Source organism: Canis lupus, chromosome 11 (genome assembly GCF_003254725.2).
Source record: "Canis lupus dingo isolate Sandy chromosome 11, ASM325472v2, whole genome shotgun sequence".
In the NCBI taxonomy this organism is placed as follows: domain Eukaryota; kingdom Metazoa; phylum Chordata; class Mammalia; order Carnivora; family Canidae; genus Canis; species Canis lupus.
In genome coordinates this window covers 72,335,123-72,358,022 of record NC_064253.1, presented here as the reverse complement: position 1 = coordinate 72,358,022, position 22,900 = coordinate 72,335,123, and the positions used below count along the sequence as shown (strand labels likewise).

General features: G+C 43.7%; 1 long non-coding RNA gene across 1 annotated transcript; it reads left to right on the top strand.

Moving 5' to 3' along the window:
• The first annotated feature begins 3,582 nt into the window (after positions 1-3,582).
• On the top strand, positions 3,583-16,142 carry LOC112650156 (uncharacterized). The gene is made up of 3 exons (XR_003130003.3): positions 3,583-3,991; positions 4,709-4,784; positions 14,972-16,142. It is a non-coding gene; the product is annotated as an uncharacterized LOC112650156 (long non-coding RNA).
• Positions 16,143-22,900: the final 6,758 nt, after the last annotated feature.

The window sequence follows — 22,900 nt, the reverse complement described above, 5'->3', positions numbered from 1 at the left end:
GGTCTGAAATGCTCCCCCATAGAATCAAGTCTTGGGGTAAAGCTCTTTGCATGAAGCAGGTTCAAAGAAGTGAAAGCAAAAGCATAGGAGAGCCAATGGGACACACACACACACACACACACACACACACACACACACACGTGCGCGCGAGCGTGTGTCTGTCTGCAGAACAGGCCAGAAAGGCCCAGAACATTGTAGGGCAGGAGCTACAATCCATTGGTGGGATTTCTTCTTCCTCAGGAAAACCTCAGTCTTGCCCTTACAGCTTTTTGACTGATTGAATGAGGCACATCCAGATTACGGAAGATGATCTCCCTCGATGCGAACTGATTATAAAAGTATTATCCACCTTCCTAGAAGCATCTACACTAGCGTTGGACTGCATAACCGAGGACTAGCTTAGCACGTGTTAGGGGCTTGCCTTAGGTCAAGTTGGCGCATGAAGCCAACCTCACGATGCGATGGGAACATTATCAGGAGGCGGCTACAGCTCGAACTTTCTATTATCTTGGGCAGGTCCTTCCTTCTCTCTGCAACTCAGTGTGAACTTCTGCAGAAGAGTTGAAGCCGAGAAAGTGAGAATTGAGGAAGGCATGAGAGGACGCGACTCTCGCCGTGTGGAGGTGGGTGTGAGCCACGGAAGGAAAACCCAGGTTCGTCCTGTGGTATTCCAGGGGCAGGGCCAGGCCGTCGCATGGAAGGAGAAGTTCAAGTTCGAGCATGGTGGAGGAGTTGCCTTCACCATGAGAGGTTGCCTGATGAGACCACGACCCTCCGCTCCACGAGGAGTTCAAATGACAACTGGAGGAGCATCTGTTTTGGGGAGAACAACATAGAAGGCACTAAATTTGAGCTGGATATACTCAAAAACGACTTCCACCGGGCACTCGTGTGATTACTCCTCGCTGCGGTGAGGCTTGCCTTCTGTCCTCTTCTCCCCTGGACCCTCCCCAGCTCCCTGTTCGTCAACTGACCATGCTAAGTGGCAGAAAATATACGCGGCTCCTGGAGGTGTCCTCGTGAGACGAGCTGCCCATCGCAAGGGCAATCGCTTAAACCAGTTCGGATCCTCTCACCCAGCCAGGCACTGGGAGACGGGCACAGCAACGCTTTTGGATTCGGTGGGTGGCCCTGGGTCTGTAAGGCCTACACTGATGACGGCTGCACCAGCAAGACACTACTCAGTGTTGAGATCCGACGTGAGCCGGGGGTGACCCCGGCCTCAGGCAGCCCAGCTTCAGAGCAGCTCCCAACAGATGGAGCGTGACAACCGTGACGTGGGGACAAATCATTTATGATGAAGGAGAGGGACCTTTTTGTGGTTGGGGAATCTTAGCTGAGGCTGAAGATGGAAAAGACGTGGTTGGACACGTAGGTGTTCCAGAAAAAGCGCTATGGGTGGAGGGTGCCAGTTGGCAGAGTGAGGGTCAGAACACGCCCAGCGGGATCTGGAGACGGGGAGACAAAGACAGATGCCACAAGGCCCACGGGAATCACAACGTTCTTGGTAGATTGGGGGAGGGGAGGGGGTCTAAACAAAGGGGGAGGTTGAGAGAGAAAAAATGTGACAGCTTCCACGCTGAAGAAATCAACGGAAGCTTCTCACGTGAAGGTATCACCGGGAGGCGCTGTGTGGCCTGAAGGCCCCGTCCCGGTGCAGAGTGTGGGAGCTCACCCTGGGGTCTTCGATAGCTCCCCGCGCCTTGGCTTCCCCACCTGCAAGATGCCCAGACCTTCCCTGCTCTGCGGACCCGCGTGGACGTTGCTCTGTAAGCTGCAAACCTCCGCTGCACAAACCCTCACGTGCTCAGGGGCAGGGCCTGTTGGTCCTGGGGGAAGGTGGAGCAGCTGGAGATTGAGTCCCAAATCAGCTAAATTTTGCCATCAGAATGGTGGTGGTGGAGCGGATACGGAACGGGTGACAGACGTCCACCTTGTGGCCGTCCAAGCCCTGTGCCGGGTGTCTGTGGAGCATGTCAGCTGCTCGGATTGTTCGGTGTGAAATTTAATTTGGGCTCCTGGGTGAGCAGGGAGGAGGGCGTGAAAGATATGACACTGGTTAATTTCATGTTTTACAGGCCCGACAACCCCAAAAGTACATTTCTCGGCGAAAACTGAGAACCTGCAGGCCACTGCATGCAACGGATACGCAGTCCAGGGGGAACGTGGAGATAGTGAGAGAAAAAAAACAACCTAAAGAATATATCATTTCCTGAAATCAAATAAACTTACAGCCTTCCATCTCAATGGGTTAGATTGACAGGCAGAGACAGGAAGGCAAAAGAGGGTTTCTTTTAACTCTCGCCAATATAGCTCCACATCCCGACAAACACTCCTTAGCTTGGCGTTCGAAGCCCCCAGCCTCCACCCTAATCCATCTTTCCACGGGCAGATCTGGGCTGATTTCACTCTTGCTCAGAAGCTTTTTTGCCTCTGCGGCCCCTGGGTGGTTCAGTCGGGTGAGGCTGGACTCTTGATTTGGGCTCAGGTTGTGGTCTCAGGGTCCTCAGATCAAGCTCTGTGTCAGGCTCTGGGGTCTGCGGGGAGCCTGCTTGAGATTTTCTCTCTCTCTCTCTCTGCCCCCCTCCTCCCCCTGTCTCCAAAATAAATAAATAAGTCGTTTTTTTTTTTTTTTGGATCTGTCTCCCTCCTTAAAGACTCCAGCAGAAAATCAGCTTCTAATTGGAGCACAGAAGGCCCTGAGGGCCGTGCCTCCTGCCTCAGCTCCTTCCCTGCTCACCCGAAGCCCACCAGGCCAGCTGCACTGATTGATGGGTCCCCAGTCTGCTGTTTCCCTGCCTCTGTACATGCAGGTCCCTTCTCCCTGGAACTCCCTCCGCTTTGGACCTTTCCTACGTTTCAGGGATATTCAAGCTGCACAGGGAGCAGCTGAGAGCCAAGATGGGACATGGGCCACTTGATAAACTGAGCCCTGGCCTCCACCACGGGCTACCTGCATGACCTTGAGAGGCTGCTCACCTTCGCCACAAGTTTCCAGTTACCTGCCCGGGCTGAAAGAGAAATGCTCCCCGTAGTGTTGGGATTCAGCTGCTTAGCGTGTGTCACATACGGAGCACAATGCCTGGCACATGGAAAATACCCCGTAAATGGCTTATTTTCCTTGTTAATGTAGCTCAGATACTACTTCCTTTATGAAACTTTCTTTGAGTCTCACATGCAGATTTAGGTGCTGTTTCCATCGCTCCATGAATGATTCAATTGCATCTTCCATATGCATCAATTACTGAAATCACTGTGTTGAATATTGTACTTAATAGTCACTGGGTGCCCCCCGCCCCCTCTGCCCATTACACCCCGTGTGTGGGTGTATAGACAGATCACCTGCATAGATCGGGTGTAGCCTTCTCCATATGCCCAGTGCTTGGCCAAGTGTCCAACACAACGTAGACACCTAAACATGTTGGCCAAAGTAATGGATGACAGGATGAATGATCACATGCGTGGGTCACCCAAGGCCTGGATCCAGCCCCAGGTCTTCTGTGACATCTTCTCTGACCCTGCCAGGACAATGAAGGTCCCTGTCTGTGACATATCTTTTTGCCAAAACCCTCAAATGCCACAATCATGTTGTGAGCACTACACAGGGGGGTCCACGCCTTATTCATCCCCACGAAGCCATTGGCACAGGACCTGGGACATGTTAGGAACTCAGGATATGTTCTTCTTTCTCTCCATCATCACCATATTCCTCTGTTTTCACTTTAACTCTTCCTAGGGCAGCTGATATTTGGGATTTCATCAGGGTCAGGATGGGTCAGAAGGGCCAGCCATGGGGCTGGGTTTCCTGTCCAAAACACACACATGAATGGAGACCGTGGCAGGAGCCTCTGGCAAACTGTCCATGCAGACACAGAAAATCCATATGCAGGAGAAGCTGTGAAAAAAAATTTTTTTTTTTTAAAAAAGGTCCTTTTACCTGGATGGATACTTACAAGCAAGAGAGTCTGTGGCAGCTTGCGAGAACTACACGGTAGGCCATTCTGGTTCTGTTGGGGAAACTATCAACTGATTGAGATTTTTCTGAGCCAAGGAAAGTTTTGAAACTATTTCAGATAAGGAGAGCAGGAGGTAAAAATAGTTATTGGATTACTGCGCTTGTATTTGGAACTATTCATTGAGTATGTTTGTAGGTGAGGGGGGAAATCATATCACTTAGTGCATATTACTTGTCAGGTGCTCTTGTGAACTCTTCACACATATTAGCTCATTTAAAAGACACAACAACCAGGGCGCCTGGTTGGCTCAGTAGGTTAAGTGCCTCTTATTTCAGCTCAGGTCATGCTCTCAAGGTGGGGGGCCTGAGCCCGGTGTGAGGTGCCATCCTGGGTGTGGAGCCTACTTAAGATTCTCTCTCTCTCTCTCCCTCTGTCACTGCCCCCCTGGGCCACGCTCTCTCTCTCTCTCTCTCTGTCTATCTCTCTCTGTCTCTTAAAACAACAGCAGCTATATAAGGCAGGTGTTATTATTCCCATTTATAAAGGAGACTTAGGTACAGTGAGTTATTTGCTCAAGGTCAGACAGCCAGTAGGTGGTGAGCCTGGATTCGGTCCTCACCCCAGAGCTGACGTTCTCAGCATCTACAGAAAGCATCTGTGCATATTAGGGATAAATAAGAAGCATATGCACATGGTGTCATTTTTTAAAAACACATTCAACAGATGTTTATTGAACATTTACTCTTTGTCAGGCCTGGTGCCAGGCTAACAGAGTGATGCCGGATGAAGAGGATGACACAGGCCTGCTTTCAAGGAACTTACGAGCTGGTGAGTGGCCCGGCGGAGCTAGACAGATGGTGAGGGGCTCAGTCCAGTTTAATAAACTCCTTTTCCCACTGGTTCTGGGTGAGATGTTATGCCCGGTCCTGGGAGATCACTTGTGGGACACCATCCAGGCTTTCAAGATGCTCAGAGAGCATCAGATCCTGCATGTTTCACAATAAACATCCCAAACGTCCTCACATCCTCATTCAACTCTGATTTCTTCAAAAGATAAACCCAAAGCCCACAGTACTGAGCCCATTGTATGCTACCCTGGCCTCTGGCAACTTTGTTTTATTCTTTAAAGGGACTGTCCTTCCTCATGGAGGTCTGCATCTGTGAATCTAGATCTTTGTAGAAGTGCTAGGAAACTCAAGGAGGCTGAGAGTGAAGACACCAGATTTAATGGCACAAGACGCGCCGTGGTCCTGAGTCACTCCCATGTTTGCTAATAAGAACGTGTTGCAATGTGTAAAATGCTACAAACATATAGAAGTTAATAATTTTAAAAAAAGAAATAAAAAAAGAGAAATGTCCTTCCAAATATGAGTTTGGTCTTCAGGGAGGGTCTTTCCTACCCCAGTGGTTCGGACTACCACCAGAACCTGCCTTCTCCTGGTGTGGTTAACCGGGCTTCTGGGGGATATGCTGGTTGTGCTGACAGCTCTTCCCCAACTCCCCTTCTAGACAAGACTGCGCCACTTACAGCACCCTGCTGTTTTCGGGCGCGTACCTCCTGGACCAGGTGTAGTCACCTCCAGAGGAGTCCCTTTGTTGGCTGGTAGTGGAGCATGAAATAACTTGTCCTGGGAGGGTGAGCTCAGTTCATCAGATTTCTTCCCTGACAATTCACACGGGAAAGACAGAAATAATTTGTTAGTTGGAAGCAGACGGAGAGACAGACGTAATTAGGTTGGTGGTGGAGCATGTGAGTAAGAATTGGGAAGATTGAGTTGGCTGCACTACTGCATTTCCTGCCATTTTGAAGCTGGGTAGCCAGCAGTCCCTGGACTTCCAACTGTGGGTCCCTGAAGAAAGGCCTCAGATTTCAATTTGCTCAGCTGGTTCACTCTCCCTGAAAACCAGAACTGGTGGACCGGATCTAGTGGATGGGGCCAAATCTAAGGAGGCAAATGCTAATGGGCCCGTCTCTGGGAAGTCTCTGTGGACCACTTAATGAACACCTTCCCCTACACACACACACACACACACACACACACACACACACACCTTATTCCTCTATCCTCTGCCCCGACCCTATTATTTATTGGTTAATTCCAAGTAGGTGAAGGTGTGTGAGTGCATGCATGCTCGCATATGTACGTTCTGTGTGTGTGTACATGGAACAGGTCTTGTGTCCTTTTTGTGTGTGATCCTGAGAAATAGCTGAGACCCTCAGTGTAGCTCAAAGGTAGATGGAAACACTACTGAAGAGCTAGATTCTCAGTCCCCATAAAGCTGAAACCACCTGCTCTCATGAGAACATCTCCTAGACAAGCGTGGCTGGCTCGCTCCATGCTGTTCTTGTCATTAAGCAGAAGCCTCAGTGTGAACAGGGTACACAGGCCTGTATCCACACTTGCATCCCTCTAGTCACAAGATTCTTCCAGAAACACAGAACTTCTCCGAACGGCAATGACTTCTGGGCGCCACGGTTTGATGGCCATGACTTCTGATCCACTTTGTGTTGCATATTCTGGGCACAAGGGGCTTGGGTCCCATCCCAAGAGCTGGCCTCATGTCTCAGACCTCCCTGTTCCACTCACTCTATGTCCACAGGGCTCTCTCCTGAGTTTTTTGTTTGGTTTTGTTTTGAAGGACATACTCCCTCCTTCTTCTGTCAGGACCTTTCTCCACTTACTGTCCCCTCTCTGGAACATTTGTTCACATCACCTGGCACAGTCATACCTGTCTTTCCTGTCCTACTTATCCACCCTACCCTCCCAGAGGCCTTTTCTAAAGCTTCACCTTGACAGTTGTAAGATCTCACAGCTCCCTGCCCTTCTCTCTCACAACGTGTAGTTGCTTACATAATCAATTCTCTATCTTTTTTGTTTTTTGTTTGTTTAATATCTATCTTTCCCCGTAGACCAACATATGATGATTTTGCTCCCCAGGGACATTTGGCAACATCTGGAGACATCATGGGTTGTCACAACTAGTAGGTGCTATCCCTAGGTAGACACCAGGAGTACTGCTACATGTTCCATAATGTACAGGACAGCCGCCCTCACAAAAAAGGATTATCTGCCCCAAAATGTCAAAAGTGTTATGATTGAGAAATTCCATCATAGACTATGGGCTTGATATGGGTAGAGACCTTGGCTGTCATATTCATAGCTTAATATCCTGCATTGGGCCACCAGCACGTTGAATGATTTATAGTTGACCTTCAAAAATATCTGTGGACTGATACACACGCACACACACACGCCCACGTACACCCTTGGACCAATCTTATGGACAAACCCATGCTTATATCTGCCTCCTTCCCAATGGCCAATCCTATTCTTCATTCTTCCATATATCGTGTTCCACACCCTTGCACTGTGATTTAAACGTAAAGATATGCTGCATTTGTACACACCTCCCTCCACCCAATATCTTATTCAGCTCTTCTTTATCAAGTGCGTCCTCTTAGCGGCTTCCACCCGTCTGCACTTCTACTGATCCACCACCCACACCCACACCCATACCCACATGTGTGTGCCTGTAGATACGCACCTACATAGAGCCCTGGCATGTTCTCCCTCACCTGCACCTTTTCTCATGAGACACGTCAACTCTGCAGCAGAGGCTTTCTCTTTTAAATCATGTAAAATAGGCTTAAACCAATGGACCTGCACAGACACACACATGAATACACTCAGTGGCACAAAAGACCACGAGACAGGCCTGGAAAGTGGAGGAGTGAGGGAGGCCCAGTGCACTTAACAAAACCTCCCTGTGGCCCTATCCAAGCCGTGGGACTGTGAAATGTGTGCCATTAAAACTAGATCTGAAAGTAGACCTCAAGCAGCGGTATCAAATCCAACTGCCATTAAAACCTCTCTTTATCTCTCTGTCTCTCTGTCTGTCTGTCTCTCTCTCTCATACACACACACACACACACACACACACACACACAGACCCTCTCTACAAATTTCCTTTAAAAAAAAAAGGAATCAAACTGCAGAAAATAATTTTAATCAACGTCATGCCCGTGTGGGCTGAGGTGAAATAGGACATTAATGCTTTTATCTCTGCTGGGGACATGGCTGACTTCACCATTGATTCCAGTGGAAGCCGCACCCCAGGTGTGTTCCCATAGCATTTCTGCATTAAGCAGTTGCAAGACCAAGTCTAACATCTTTTATTATCTCGGCAAAGCTGCACACAGTGAGTACTGAGGCCATAATAAAAAGATCCAATACCCCATTAGCACAGCTAAATATTTGACTTCTAAACTCAAGTGGAAAATGAAACCCAGTGCCTGGAGAGGAGCAGGTAAGGGGTTGCAATGTTGGAGAACCAAACCGCAATGCCTTCTAGTTCCAAGCCCTGTACAGTTGATGAAGCCTTACAAACGCATCTTTTCACTGAATTTTCACAACGGATGCAGGCATTATCATCCCTACTTCCTAGTGAGAGAACTAAGGCTTAGTGAGGTCATGTGGCTTGTCCAGACCCTACATAGCCTGACTGCAGGTGCCTGTGGTCTGTAGCGCCATGGTGGTCTGGAATCCACATCTGTTCTCTTTTCTGCCCCAGACTCTCAGTGTTATATTGAGAATTGTCTTTATTTAAGAAAATATTTTATCTATTTATTTGACAGAGAGGAGGGGGGCACAGGCAGGGGGAGCAGCAGGCAGAGGGAGAGGGGGAAGCAGGCTCCCCGCTGAGTTGGGAGGGGAAACTGATGATAAGTTAGCTAACAAATGCTAGGTTGGAGCAATGGCCAGGTCCCCAGAGGTTGAGGGACGGTTGATACGGGTGGGAATGGGTGGTGCAAGTGGGGAGGGGAGGACTTTCTCAAGCCTTAATGTGCAAATGAATGAACTGAGGAATGCAGATTCTGATGTGGTAGTTCTGGAATGGAGTCTCATCCGCTGCCTTTCAAACGTGCTCTCACATAATGTGCGCGATACTGGTCTGAAGACCACACTTGAGTAAGAAAGAAGGCCTAGACCTGTGTCCTCTCCTTTGGTAGCCCCCAGCCATGTGTGACCACAACTGTAGAAGTGTCTTCTCCGTAAATTTTTATTGTTCATATGTTGAAATGATAATATTTTTGATATGTCGGGTTAAATAAACGATGACATTAGGATCAAGCTCATTCAAATTTTGCTTTCCAAATGTGCCTACAAAAAAATTTTAAGTTAAATATATTGATTACAGGCTTGCCTATTTTGGATATATTGATTTAAATAAAATGATCATTAAAATTACTTCTATCTGGGATCCCTGGGTGGCTCAGCGGTTTAGCGCCTGCCTTTGGCCCAGGGCGCGATCCTGGAGCCCGGGATCCAGTCCCACGTCGGGCTCCCGGCATGGAGCCTGCTTCTCCCTCTGCCTGTGTCTCTGCCTCTTTCTCTCTCTCTCTATGTCTGTCATAAATAAATAAATCTTAAAAAAAATTACTTCTATCTGGTTTTTCTTTCTTTTTTTTTCACTTTTTTTTTTTTTTTTTTTTTTTACTTTTTTGAATGTGGGTGCTAAGAAATTTTAATGACATTTGCAGTTTACATCCTTTTTCTATTGGACCGCACGGCCTGGACTGTCCCTCCACCATAGTTAATTTGCTCATTGTTCCTTTAATATGTGGGACACCCTCCTACTGAGAGAAATACATCAGCAGTTCTCCCTTCTTAGAAGGACCTCCTGGCTTTTAATATTAGCTTTCTGGTTTGTCAGAAAGTGTTGCTTCACCTCTAGAAATTCCTAATATTGAAATCACCAGAGGAACTGATGACCTAACCTTAATTGGTTCTGATTTAAATACTTCATTTGAGCTGATTCTAATGTGTATTCAAGGTTGAATACCCTGAGAATATTAAGACTAAAAGGGAAGTTAGACTCAATCCAATGCTTATTTTGCAAACAACAAAACCAAGGCTCAAGGATAGATATTTAGTTAAGGTCACCCAGCGACCCAAGGTTCTCGAGCCTCATCCCTGGTCCGCCTCTCCTTTGTAGTCTAGTGAGACTGTCATTCCTATTGGCGCATCATTGTGTCCCTCCCTCAGTGGTATTTACACTTGAATTTCTTTATGGGGCCTGGAAGGAAATTGCATGGCATGGGAGGCCAGAAGAAATGGAAAAAAAACATCCTTCTGGGACCACTACCTCTGAGAACTAGTGAGGGGTTGAGCTATGTACCAAGTGAATCAATGTCCAATGTTAAAACAAAATGGTGGCCTATCTCAGTACGTGCAAACACTGGCAATGGCAAAGCTTTACAGACAGACACACACACATACACACACAGAGATGACTTCATGCATAACTTCATGTGTTGATTATGCCAAAACCCCGAGGCCCTTCAGGAGCAGGAGGCTGCTGGTTAAATGGCCCATCCAGCCCCAGGGAGAGACCCTGCCCAAGACATCACACACCACACCTCGCAGGCTGCCACCTGGTTTGCCAAAATCCAGTTTGGTTATAGTGCACACTCACAGCTGGTGTCTTGTGAACTGAGCCAGAATTCCCCTCTGCTTCCTCCTGTGGTCCCTGAGGGATTATCCTAATCATAATCTTCTAAGGAATTTCAGCAGATGTCTAGGCAGCTTTGGTGGCAGCTTGGCAACTCAAGCCTTCACTTGAAGGACCTACCCTTCCCCCTTCTCTGTGGGTTCATATTTTAAAGTTTGACACACTATATTTAGAAGATTCTTCGTTAATTCTAATTTTCCCTAAATACCCTTCTGGGCAGGAGAACAGGTTTGTAGAAATGTTGCCTAATAACTCCTAATAAATCAGAGGGCGGTTACGGCTGACATTTCGTGGGACAGTTTGCGCCTGGCCTTCGTCATGCTAGTTTCATAGAAGTTCAAACCTGGGAAGGGCTTTAGAAGTCACTGTGTTTAATCCCCTCATTGTACATGCGAGGAGGACATTGGCCCAGAGGTAGGCAGACTTAGTCAAGACTACAACAGGAATTGCTGGTGTGGCAGGAAAGGGAACAGCGTATGTAGATGCCCAGTTGTCTTCATGACCCCCAGATGCAATGGTGTTGATACATGGTCCAACCAAAGACAAGCTCAGTGCTTCTCCCCTGAACAGGAAAACCGAAGTGAGCAAAGCACGACTCTTGCCTTCAACAGGCTTAAATTAAGTGTGAATGTATAAGTACAATCAGGGCTGCGATTTAGTACTTTTGTTTTTCTCAAGCGGTCACAAGGGCTTTCATCACTGAAGGACTTTTCCCCTTTTTGTTCATTGCCACATCTCTGCAGCACCTCTGTCCAGATAGAAAGATAATGTGAACCATAAAGGCTAGCTGCATTTGTAGTGGAACATTTTTCTAGTAGCCACATTCAAAAAATAGAAACAACCCCACCCCTAAAAAACAGGTGAATATTATTTTAATAATACATTTAATTTGAACAACGATGTCCATATGTTATTCTCTCAAAATGCAATCAATAGGACGCAGTATTAAGGGCATTTTTTATATTACTTTTTTCATACTGAGTTTTTTTTTTTAAAGATTTTATTTATTTATTCATGAGAGATACAGAGCAAGACAGAGGCAGAGACCCAGGCAGAGGGAGAAGCAGGCTCCACTCAGGGAGCCCGACGTGGGACTAGATCGGGGGACCCCGGGGTCACACCCTGGGCTGAAGGCGGCGCTAAGCCACCGAGCCCCCCGGGCTGCCCCTACTGTTTTGGAAATCCAGCGTGGGTTTTATATTTAGAGCACAGTTCAGCTCAGAACAATTTCAGGGCACGGAAGCCACCCGAAGCCAGCAGCTACCGTATGGGACAGTTCAGCTCTGGGGATTTGTAAAGTGCCCGGAACATGGTAGGAACCCAGCAGTGTGCTCAAGGACAGTGAACGGGCTGGATGGGCCGCTCGTATGGAAGAGGGGAACCGGGCCGAGCATGGCAGTGACCGACTCTGTAGGACCTTGCCCACCGCCCTCCCCCAGGACTGGAAGGTGAGCCCAGCACCCAGCCAGGGGGCGGCCCAGCCTGCCCTCGACAGCAGCTGCCCCAGGGCTCAGCACGACCCCTGACGCGTGTCTAGTAAATGTGTGTTGAGGGAAAGGTCACCTTGCTAATTGGTGAGAGCTCGGAGTTGAGAACCTGAGGCTCCTGAGGCTCCGGCCTCCTGCCCAGGGCTCTTTTCACTCCACCCTGCTGTCATGCAAATTGATTTATGTTCAGGGCCTGGAAGAGTGCGCAGCATTCGTGTCAAGGACAGGCCGGTGGGGTGTGGATGCTGAAGCTCTGATCACTGTTTAAATTTCTTTGTGAGGAGGTGTCCGGCGAGCACAGTGGGAACTCACCAGTGTGGGGATCGGCACTGGCCTGCAGTAGGGATGCTGGGTGCCTTTTACATAGCAGAAGGCAGAGCGCCTGCTACCCTGGCTCCTTTTAAACAAACATGTGGTTTGGGATGTGCCTGGGGCTCCTGGGACTCCAAACATTCTCTGCCTCTCTCTCTTTTTAAAAGATTTTATTTATTTATGGGAGAGAGAGAGAGAGAGAGAGCACACAAGCAGGGGGAGGGGCGGAGGGAGAGGGAGAAGCAGACTCCCCACTGAGCAGGGAGCCCAACCAGGCCTGACCCCAGGGCCTTTGTCCTTTTATATCTCCATTCCCCTCCTCCTTCAGGCAGGGCCAACCCTAGCTAAGCACCCCTTCCCAGACCCGCCCCGTGCAGCCAGGGGCACCCCCTTCCTCCTCCGCTGAGGCAGGACCGAGCTCCCCCCTCCCCACAGCCCATTTCCGCGAGTCTCACGGTGGCGGGTCCTCGTTCCAGGGCCGAAGCTGTGTCTCGGAGTCAGATAACCCATCCCTCTACAAGCTCTGACTTCCAAGGGACCTTGCAACGTCTTCCAAAGCAGTTTCCCAAACTTTGGGTGTTTGCATAGCACCTCGGGATCTCTGTTGTGGCTCTCGTCTGCACTCAGTGATTCATTTTCTTCGAATCTCTTTACTTTTTAAAGCTACATAAATTTATCTTGGAAGGAAAACAGTATCTTTGAAAACCCGAGCGCGATATGGATATTAGATTCCGCATACCCAAGTATACAGCTATTTTACTATAATCAAAAGATATTTAACATTTATAAGCAGGTGTAGAGTGTCTATGCCTCTCCTGGAACCAACCGTCCGTCTACCAGTGACAAAACGCTTTTTTTCTAGGCCTTCACCTTCATTACAGACACAGAGAATACCGAGTCTCGGGGAGACGCGGCTCTGCCCCTGGAAGGTCTTAAAGAAATTTGGTGGCCAAGCTGCCTTGGCATTCGGACTCGGTGCTTTGAACACCACGGCTCCATTGGCACATCTTGCAGCTGGAGCGGCCTGCCTGGACTTTGCCTCAGTCTGAGGTTCTAAGAAAACCAGGGCTTTCAAGTCATAGGTTCAAATCCCAGCTGCACATTTGTGGCTGAGTTTATGCCAAGTGCTTAATCTTCCCCCAGCCTGCTGCCGTTCAAGGGATCGGGATGATGTACATCTTGGGGCTGTGGGAACCTTTGCACCTGGAGCCCGCTCACCGGAGATCCTGCCTCACGCACCAGGGTGGTACTCACCGAAATAACCCCAAGCCACAGCAGTCCCTTTAGGTTTTATAGCTGCCACACTCAGGAGTAAAAAGAAACAAGTGGGATGTATTTTATTCGGCTCATTACATCCAAAAGATTCCCATTTCAGCAGGTAATCAATATACAATTATTAATGGGATCGTTTACTTTTGTCATATTAAATTTTCAAAGTCCAGTATGTATTTTATCCTGAAAGTATATCTCAACACAAACTCTAAATTTGCATCAGAAAAACTTGACCTGAATTATGATTTCAGAAAATGGACGCAGTTGAAAAAGTAGATTCACATACTTGAGCTTTTTTTTTTTTTTAGATTCTTTTTTTTTTTTTAATTTATTTATTCATGAGAGACACACAGAGAGAAGCAGAGGAAGGCACAGGCTCCCTGCGGGGAGCCCAGTGTGGGATTAGATCCCAGGACCCCAGGATCACTCCCTGAGCCCAAGGCAGAAGTCCAACCGCTGAGCCCCCCAGGTGCCCCTATTCACGTACTATTTAAAAAACCCATCAGGTTTAAAGACCAGGCTACCATGGTCATTCCTTTGAAGTGCGTGTTTTACCACATGGTTGGGCTCCGCGTTAATGGTCTGAGCCCACCCATTTTTTTTTAACCTAAAGGGAAGGTTGAGAAGTTATCACCAAAATGCTGAAAACTAATTAGTTCCACTGTAGGTTTACTTAGAAGGCTCATCCTCAGCAGGTGCATTATTTAAACATCAGATCGCTGATTTGTTAATAAGTCTTTTTCTCTTCCTCTAGTGAGTATAATTTTCTTCTTCGAGGTTCAAAAAGGTAGAACTTTCCTCACACAGAGGCCTGATTGTAGTGTTCAGTCTTTGATAAGGTGAATTCTTATACCGGGTTTTCTGGTTTTCTTTCTCTTTTCTTTTTTCCCCAGGTTGGAGGGTGTGTGGGAGTGTTAATCTATAGAGGATCTTTTTTTTTTTTCTCTCCTCTGTTTGTCTTCCTTTGACTATTTTCTCTTGTGAAGGCAAATACAATAATAACATCTTACTTTCTAAAGCTCTTTTCATCCTGATCGAGTTCTGAGCGCCACGGAACACATTGCATTTCAAAACTTATGGAAATGCAGTCTTACAGGTTACAAATTTAGACAACATGAAAAGTCAGACACGCGGGGTCCTTGAAGCACATTAATTCACTCACAACATGCCCCGTCCGCCGAGCAACGACAATTAATCGTCTCTGCGCTAAGCCAAGCCTTCTGCTAAAGGTAGCACAGGCCTTGTTAAGAGAAAGGGAATGATGTTTATTTATGTGTCTACATTTCCATGCGATTATGGAGAGCCCACGCAGATCCGCGGGGTTCAAACCGGCGACGGTGGAAGGGGAGCTTGTACTTTTTGCTGCAATTTTGCAGACAAACCGAGTGTTTGCATTTTTTAAAGCTCTCTTCTCCTGTTCCTTCTCTCCAGGACTGAGGAGTCCGTGTTCCGTTTACAAACCGTGCAAAGGCTGCCTTTGACAACTTAGAAGAACACAAGCCCCACGCCTACCATCGCGTGTGAAGCCCTACTTCAAGAATAGCCCGCTTTATCCCAGACGATGGATCTTTCTCACTCACACGGTTCAACCTGGCGCTCACGCTGCGTGTGCTCTACCCTCAGTCACGTGGAAAGCTTAGTCTGCACCAAGCTCCTTCCTGTGTCCTTGTGAGGCCTCTTTCCCTTGTACTGGGCACCTGTCCGCGCTTCTGCTGGTCCCCTACGGGTTTCTCAGGTCCGGGCCCAAGTAGCATCTTTTCAAGAGGACCTGCTCTGTCCAGTTGCCAATTTTTATCATGTTCTCTTGTAGTATTCTTTCTCTTACCACCCTTCTCTGTATGCCTTTTGATTATTGTTTGTTTGTTTAGTGTTTGGCCCTCCCCATGCAATTTTAGCCATAAAATTGAATGTGTAGTGGAAGCCCCCCAAGGCTGTCCTCTTCGGATGCACCACCCCCGCGAAAGAGAGAGCTTGGGCTTACTCACAGTGGTCTTTACTTACTGCAAATGTTAGGGTTCCAAAGTAATTTTTAAACCTATCATCCATGCTGGAAAGTACTTTAAAGAGCAGCAACTGGATGCATGTCCCCTCCAGTTCATTGCTGGAGAAAATCATTGCTCAGCCGGTCAGATTGCTACAAGACTACGGCAGAAGGATTCCAAATCATCCGTTTCTACCTCCAAATACACAGCATTTTCTTTTTTTTTTCTCGACTGGTATTGTCCCTGGGAACTTCTTACTCAGCTCCCATTTTTATAATTAATTTCTTTTCACTGTATATAATGGAAAGAGAATGCTAAAATAAGAATGAAGCAACATAAATCCCCTTCACCGTACCTTATTCCTAAATCAAGATGCAGGCAGATTTCAGCAGAGGAAATGAGCTTGTACCACACCATAGCCACACAGACTTTGGGGAAAAAGAGAAGGAGATGGGAGTCAATAAATAGAGAAAATTTACCATTGTTGTGGCAGAGCTTCCAAAAGTCCTTCCACATAGATGATCTCACCTACTTTTTCTAATCAATAGGCTAGAGAAAGATGAAAACTGTGGGACACAGGCAGGAACATAAAGACTTATTTGCGAAGCCTGATACCAGCACTACACCTACCAAAAAATATGTGCCAGGTGGCGGGGGCACCTGGGTGGCTCAGGCGGTTAAGTGTCTGACTCTTGATCTCAGCTCAGGTTTTGATCTCTGGGTCATGGGTTCAAGGCCCACATTGGGCTACAATATGTGGAGCTTACTTAAAAAAAAAAAAAGTACATCTGTGTATGTGTGTGTGTATGTATCTATCTCATAAGAGTTTCAACTGAAGTGTTTACTCTGATCTACTGGTAGTAACTGTGGAGAAAACGGTGGGGGAGAAGTCTCAGGCTGCATCAGAACTTAGCCAGAAAGCATGGTGATTGATTAATAAAGTCTGTCACGGAGATGGTAGTTGCAGTGGTTAAAAAAAAAAAAAAAAATAGAACACATGCTGTATAATTGAAAACTTTTGTAAATTCCAAGTTCCAAAGTAGTAGCCATCTGTGAAATCTGGATTGTGAGTCATCAAGACACCTGGATTCTATTTCTGATGGCTTCTATAATGAGCAGTGTGGTCTTCAAGAGGTCATTTCCTTCTCAAAGGTCATTGTGAGTCTGTAGAATCCGAATATTCTAGTAGATGACTGATAAGATTTCATCCAGCTGACATGGTCTGTGATTTTACAGGAAGTTTATAATGACTGCATTAGTGGAGCATGCGCATTCTTATATAATAATGACGCAGTCCATCCTAATATACCAGTACATTTCCCCCCTCTTTTTAATCAGTATAGATTACCTAAATAGGGCATCTACTTATATAAATAATGTAGCTATTTAAAATGCTGATATTGACTCATTTCGTGTAAAATTTGAAGCGTGTCACATGTTTCCTCTAACACATATTGGGAAGCAGTTAGATTCTCTTTTCTCCTTATTTTTCATGGTGACAGCAGTCGACATACACCATACATTCCGTACACTGAACATATGCTGATGATCATGATAGTCGCAAAGTAGAAAACCAGAGAAGCAAACTTACAGGAAAAGAGGATTGAAAGACAACATAATTCTTGAAGTCATGAGGAATTTTTCTCCTTGCTATGACAAAAATGAAACATGTTCATCATAGAAAGATTAGGGAATGCAGAGAAGAGACAGGTGGCTTGTGTGTGCAGTCCCTGATCACAGAAACCATGTCTATCTTGCCAACCATTGTATCTCCAATGATTTGTAGAATGTTTGGGACTAATTAATAAGTAGATTCTGAATATATGAATAAGTCAATGAATGCTGGCAAGAAGAAAAAAACAAAAAAAAGAAGAAGCACACCTAATCCTGAACCACAGAGATAACCGCTGTTAACACTAAGTGTACCGCCACCCAGGCTCTTCACAAACGAAACCTATACATATTCATCTTTAGAAATCAGCTCTATTAGGTATAATTTACATACAATAATAGTCATCAATTTTAAGTATGCTGTCAACAAGTTTTGACAAATGTATACAGTCATGCAATCAAGATCAAGTACCACAATCAAGATTAGAATGTTTTCTTCACCCCATAAATCCAGGGCCCCTTGTAGCCACTGGTCTGATTTCAAGCGGCTTGGGAATCCTGTGGAGTCTTGCTGTCTGGCTTCCTCCACAGATGGCATAAAGCTTCTGAGATTCACCCACGTTGTTGTGTATCGTTAGTGTTTCTTTCCCGATTCTTTTTTTGTGGCTCTACGGCAATTTGTTTATCCATTCGCCAGTTGATGGATATTCAGCTTCCCAGTTTTGACGATTGGTAAGGAAGCTCCTAACATTCCTGTTTAACTAGTCTTTGTGTAGACATATGTTTTCCTCTCAGTTGGGCAAATATCTAAGAATGGAAATGCAGAGTTAAGTTTTAACTTTATAAGAAATTGCTGACTGTTTTTCCAAAGTGATTGTTTCGTTTTGCATTCCCAGCAGCAATGTGTGAGAGCAAAGCTTGCTGTTGTCATTCTTAATTTTAGTCATTCCAAATGGGTATGGAGAACTATCTCATTGTGGTTTTAATTTGTGTTTACCTAATGACTGATGATGTCGAGGACTTTTTCCTGTGCTTATTTTGCCATCTGTATATTATTTTTGGTGAAGTGTCTGTTCAGATTCTTTTTAGAAATCTAGTTGTTTATCTTTTTGTTATGAAGTTGAATGGGTTATTTATATATGCTGATTACAAGCCCTTTATCAGATATATACTTATCACATATTTTCTCCTAGTGTGTAATTTGCCTTTTCATTTTCACTACAGTGTCTTTTGAGGAGAAAATAATTTTTAATTTTGATGAAGCCCTATATGAAAATTCTTTATGGTTTCTCCTTTAGATTCTGTGTGGATGAAATCTTTCCTTAACCGAAGGTCACAAGGATTTCCTCCTATATTATCTTTCAGAATTATTTTTTAGCCCTTACATTTAATTTTATAATCCATTTTGAGTTAATTTTTGTGACTGGTATGAGGCAAGGGTTGAGGTTCAGTTTTTAAATATGTGCATATCCAATTGTGCCAGCACCATTTGTTCAAAAGGAGAGTATTTTTCCCCATTGAATTATCTTGGCTTCTTGGTCAAAAATCAATTAACCATTTACGTTTGAATCCATTTCTGATATTCTGTTCTGTTCCATTGATCTATGTTATCCTTATGCCAAAACAATCCGTCTTGATTCTAAAGCTTTATTATGTCTTCCAATTAGGTAGTTCAAATCTTCCAACTTTGTTCTTTTTCAAAATTGTTTTGGTTATTTTAGGTTGTTTGTATTTTTATATACATTTTAGAATCAAATTATTGATTTTTACAAAAAGTGTTTATTGGTATATTGATTGAGATTTATAATGGGAAGAATTGACAACTTAAAAATATTGTCTTCTGATTCATGAACATGATACATATCTCCATTTATTCATACCTTTTTTAAAAATTTCTTTTGGCAATATTTTCTAATATTAATGTATAGATATCACTGTGTTTTGTTAATTTATCTCCAATGCTCATACTTTTTGATGGCATTACAAATAATGTATTTTTAAAATTTCACTTTCTAGTTGTTCATTGATGATAAACAGAAAACAATTTTTTTCTTGTTCATTTGTTAATATCATGCAATAATAAGTAAGTAAGAACTCACTTATTATAGCTCTGGTATCTTTGCAATAGATTTTTGGGGAGAATTTGTACATACGTCATCATGTCATCTGCAAACAAATAAAACTTTACTTACTATAATCTGCAAATCTTTACTTTTTTTTGTCTTGTCTTATTGCACATTCTAAGACCTCTAGTACAATAATGATTAGAAGTAATATGAATAAACATTCTAGGCTTATGCTTGGCCTTTTGGCAAATATATTCAGTCTTTTACCATTAAATAAGCTAATAGCCATAGGATTTTTATATATGCTCTTTATCAGATTGATAAATTTTTTTTCTTAGTTTGCTGCAAGTTTTTGAATCACTAATAGATATTTGTTTTTTTTTTAAATGCCTATTTATGGGCTTTCTTATTAGTCTATTAATATGGTAGATAATAACACTGACAGATTTTTGAATGTCGTTATGTAATAAGTTATTGGATCTTTGTCCCTGGCTCCTGAGATGGAGCTTCTAAACTTTTATAATTCCCCAGTTCATAAGAGCATCTTGTTATTCATGATGGGTCCTTTGGGAACATGCCTGAGTTTTTGCTAATGAATTGATTCACAATGAGTTTTTGAATAGTTTAAGATGGAGATTGGCCTTGCAGGAATGACCAACCATGTAATTAGAGGCTTGGGGTTTTGAACCCGATAATACCAGTCTGACTTTGGGGGAGGGGACGGGGTTGGAAATTTAATTCAATAACATTCCTGATGATTCAATCAATCAGGCCTACATAATGAAACTCCAATAAAAATTCTGGACACTAATGTACAGTTGAGCTTCCTGGCTAATTAACACATTGATGCGCCAGGAGGGTGACGTGCACTGATTCAGAAGAGACAAGACAGGGGATCTCCATGTTCAGCACCCTTCCAGACCTCATTCTATGGGTTTCTTCTTTTGGTTGGTCCTGATTTATATATTTCATAATAAAAGTGTAATTATAAGGGTAACACTTTCCTGAGTCCTGTGAGTCATGCTAAAAAAATCATTGAACCCAACAGGATAGTGAAAACCCCCGAATTTGCAGCCAATTGGTCAGATATACTGGAGACCTGGAAACCCTCCAATTTGTGACAAGTGTATAAAATCCCGGCAATCTTGTTGGGGACTGTGCTCTTAACTCGTGAATTCTGTGCTAACTCAGGATAATTAGTGTCAAAATTGCACTGCAATATTGCAAATGTTAAATAAACTTTGTATCCCTGAAAAAAAAAATCCACCTACTTATAAAATTTATCCTTTGAAAATATCACTGATTTCATTTTTAAATATTTTATTAAGCATTTTTCATCTACATTTGTAAGAGATATTGTTCTATATTATTCTTTTCCTTTAATATCTTTTAATGGTTCTGATGTCAAGGTAATGCTCTATTTATTAAGCAAATTGGGAAGTGTTATCTCTTTTTATATTTATCTGAAGTGTTTGTAGAATTGGTATTATTTCTTCCTTAAATATTTGGTTGAAGTCACCGAGGCCTAAAATTTTCTTTGTGGGAAAGTTTCTAAGTATGAATTTAATAACTTTAATAGATACAGTGTTCCAGTTATCTCTTTCTTTTCCAAGAAAGTCTTGACAGTGCCTTTCAAGGACTTAATATATTTCATCTTAGTTGTTAAAATTTTTGTCACAAAGTTGTTTCTTATGGAATATTCTCCTGTTATTCATTTTAATAATGAATAATGTCTAAAGGGTCTACAATGAAGTCCCCCTGTGTATTCTTGATATTGGTCATTTGTGTCTTCTATCTCTATTAAATCTGGCTAGAACTATGGCACATTATGATCTTTTACAAAAATCAGATTTTTGTTTATTGATTTTCTGAATTATTTATTTGCTTTCTATTTCTTTGCTCTCTCTTCTTACTATGAGTGTTTCCTTTTTTTTTCTACTTTCATTAGATTTCATTTGTTCTTCTTTTTCTTGTTTTTATGTAGGAGTTGGAGTGTGGACTTGAGAACTTTATCCTTTTCTTTTCTAAGTTAATATGTAATGCTATGAATTTCTATCTAAGCACCAGTTTGTCTGCATCCCACAATGTTTTTCTTGCTGTGTTTTTCATCTTCACCCAGTTCAGAATGGTTTCTAAACTCATTTTTAATTTCTTCTTGGACTCATGGATTATCCAGACGTGTGTTGTTTAATTTCAAATATTTGAGAAAAATTTTCCCCCAAAACATTTCTGGTTTCTCATGTCTAATTTAATTTCATTTTGGTCAGAGAATTTACTCTGTAAATATTTTATCATTTTTAGTTTATTTAGATGTTGAGGGTGCCTGGAGGATGTAGGACTCCATTTGTAATGTAGTCCTTATGTAGGACTACATTTTTGCTTGAGAGACTATGAATTCTACTGTTGTCTTGTGCCAACATATCTTTTCTTAAATCAATTTTATTTGGTTATTAATATGTATACCCCAGTGGCACCTGAGTGGCTCAGTGGTTGAGCATCTGCCTTCAGCTCATGTCATGACCCCGGGGTCCTGGGATCGGGTCCCACATCGGGCTCCCTGCCTGGAGCCTTCTTCTCCCTCTGCCTGTGTCTTTGCCTCTCTCTGTGTCTCTCATGAATAAATAAATAAAAGAAAATATATAGATACCCCAGATTTCTTTTGTTCAGTGTTAGTGTGGTATACTTCTTTTCCATTCTTTTACTTCATCTTTAAGTAGTTGCAGGCATCATACAGTTAAATCTTGCTATTTTTTATACAGTCTGACCATTATGCCTTTGCTTTGGAGTTTGATTCTTTTATATTTAATTATTGATGTAGACGGATTATAGCTACTGTTATGCTATTTGCTTTCTATTTATACCATCTGTTCTTTGTTCACTTTTTTGGTTTACTTTCTTTTTTTTTCATTAATTGAGCATTTTCTATGATTCTGTTCTAGGGCTTATGGTATACGTCTTCAACCTATTACATTCTGTCTTCAAGTGATATTACATCAAATCACAGACTACAAAAACCGTGCAAAAGCATACTTCCATTTCTATTATCCTGGCTTTCATGCTGTTGCCTTCACAAATTTTTCCTTCTATATATGTTCTAAACTCCACAGAATACTTCTAACTCATCTTGTTTTAACCAGACAATTTTCCTTTAAAAATCTTTAAAATTACAAGGAAAAGCGGGAGATACACAAAAACTATGATTTATTAATTTTAAAATTTATCTTCTAGGGCATGACCTTGCATTCTACTTAATATAGCTCAGTTACCTTCACCATCTTCGTCTTCAACTTCCATGACTTGGAAAAATTTTGAAGGCCCCTTTTTATTTTTTATTTACTTATTTTATTTTATTTATTTTAGAGAGGGGGGAGGGGCAAAGACCGAGGTGGAGGGAGAGAAATGTCAAGTGGACTCCTCGCTAAGCATGGAGACCCATGCGCCCAAACCCAGGACCCGGAGATCATGACCTGAGCCAGAATCAAGAGTCAGACACTTTGCCGACCTAGCGACCCAGGGACCCCAATGAAGTTCCCTTTTAAAATAGTGGTCTTGATAGTACTTTTGATTGTGCATCCCTAACAGTTAAGATGTCATAAACATAAACTCCTATATATGTATTTATTCACATTGCTACATGTATACAGTATATTCGTCATCACCTACATACATAAAAAAATAAACTCAGAAAGACGAGAAAGATA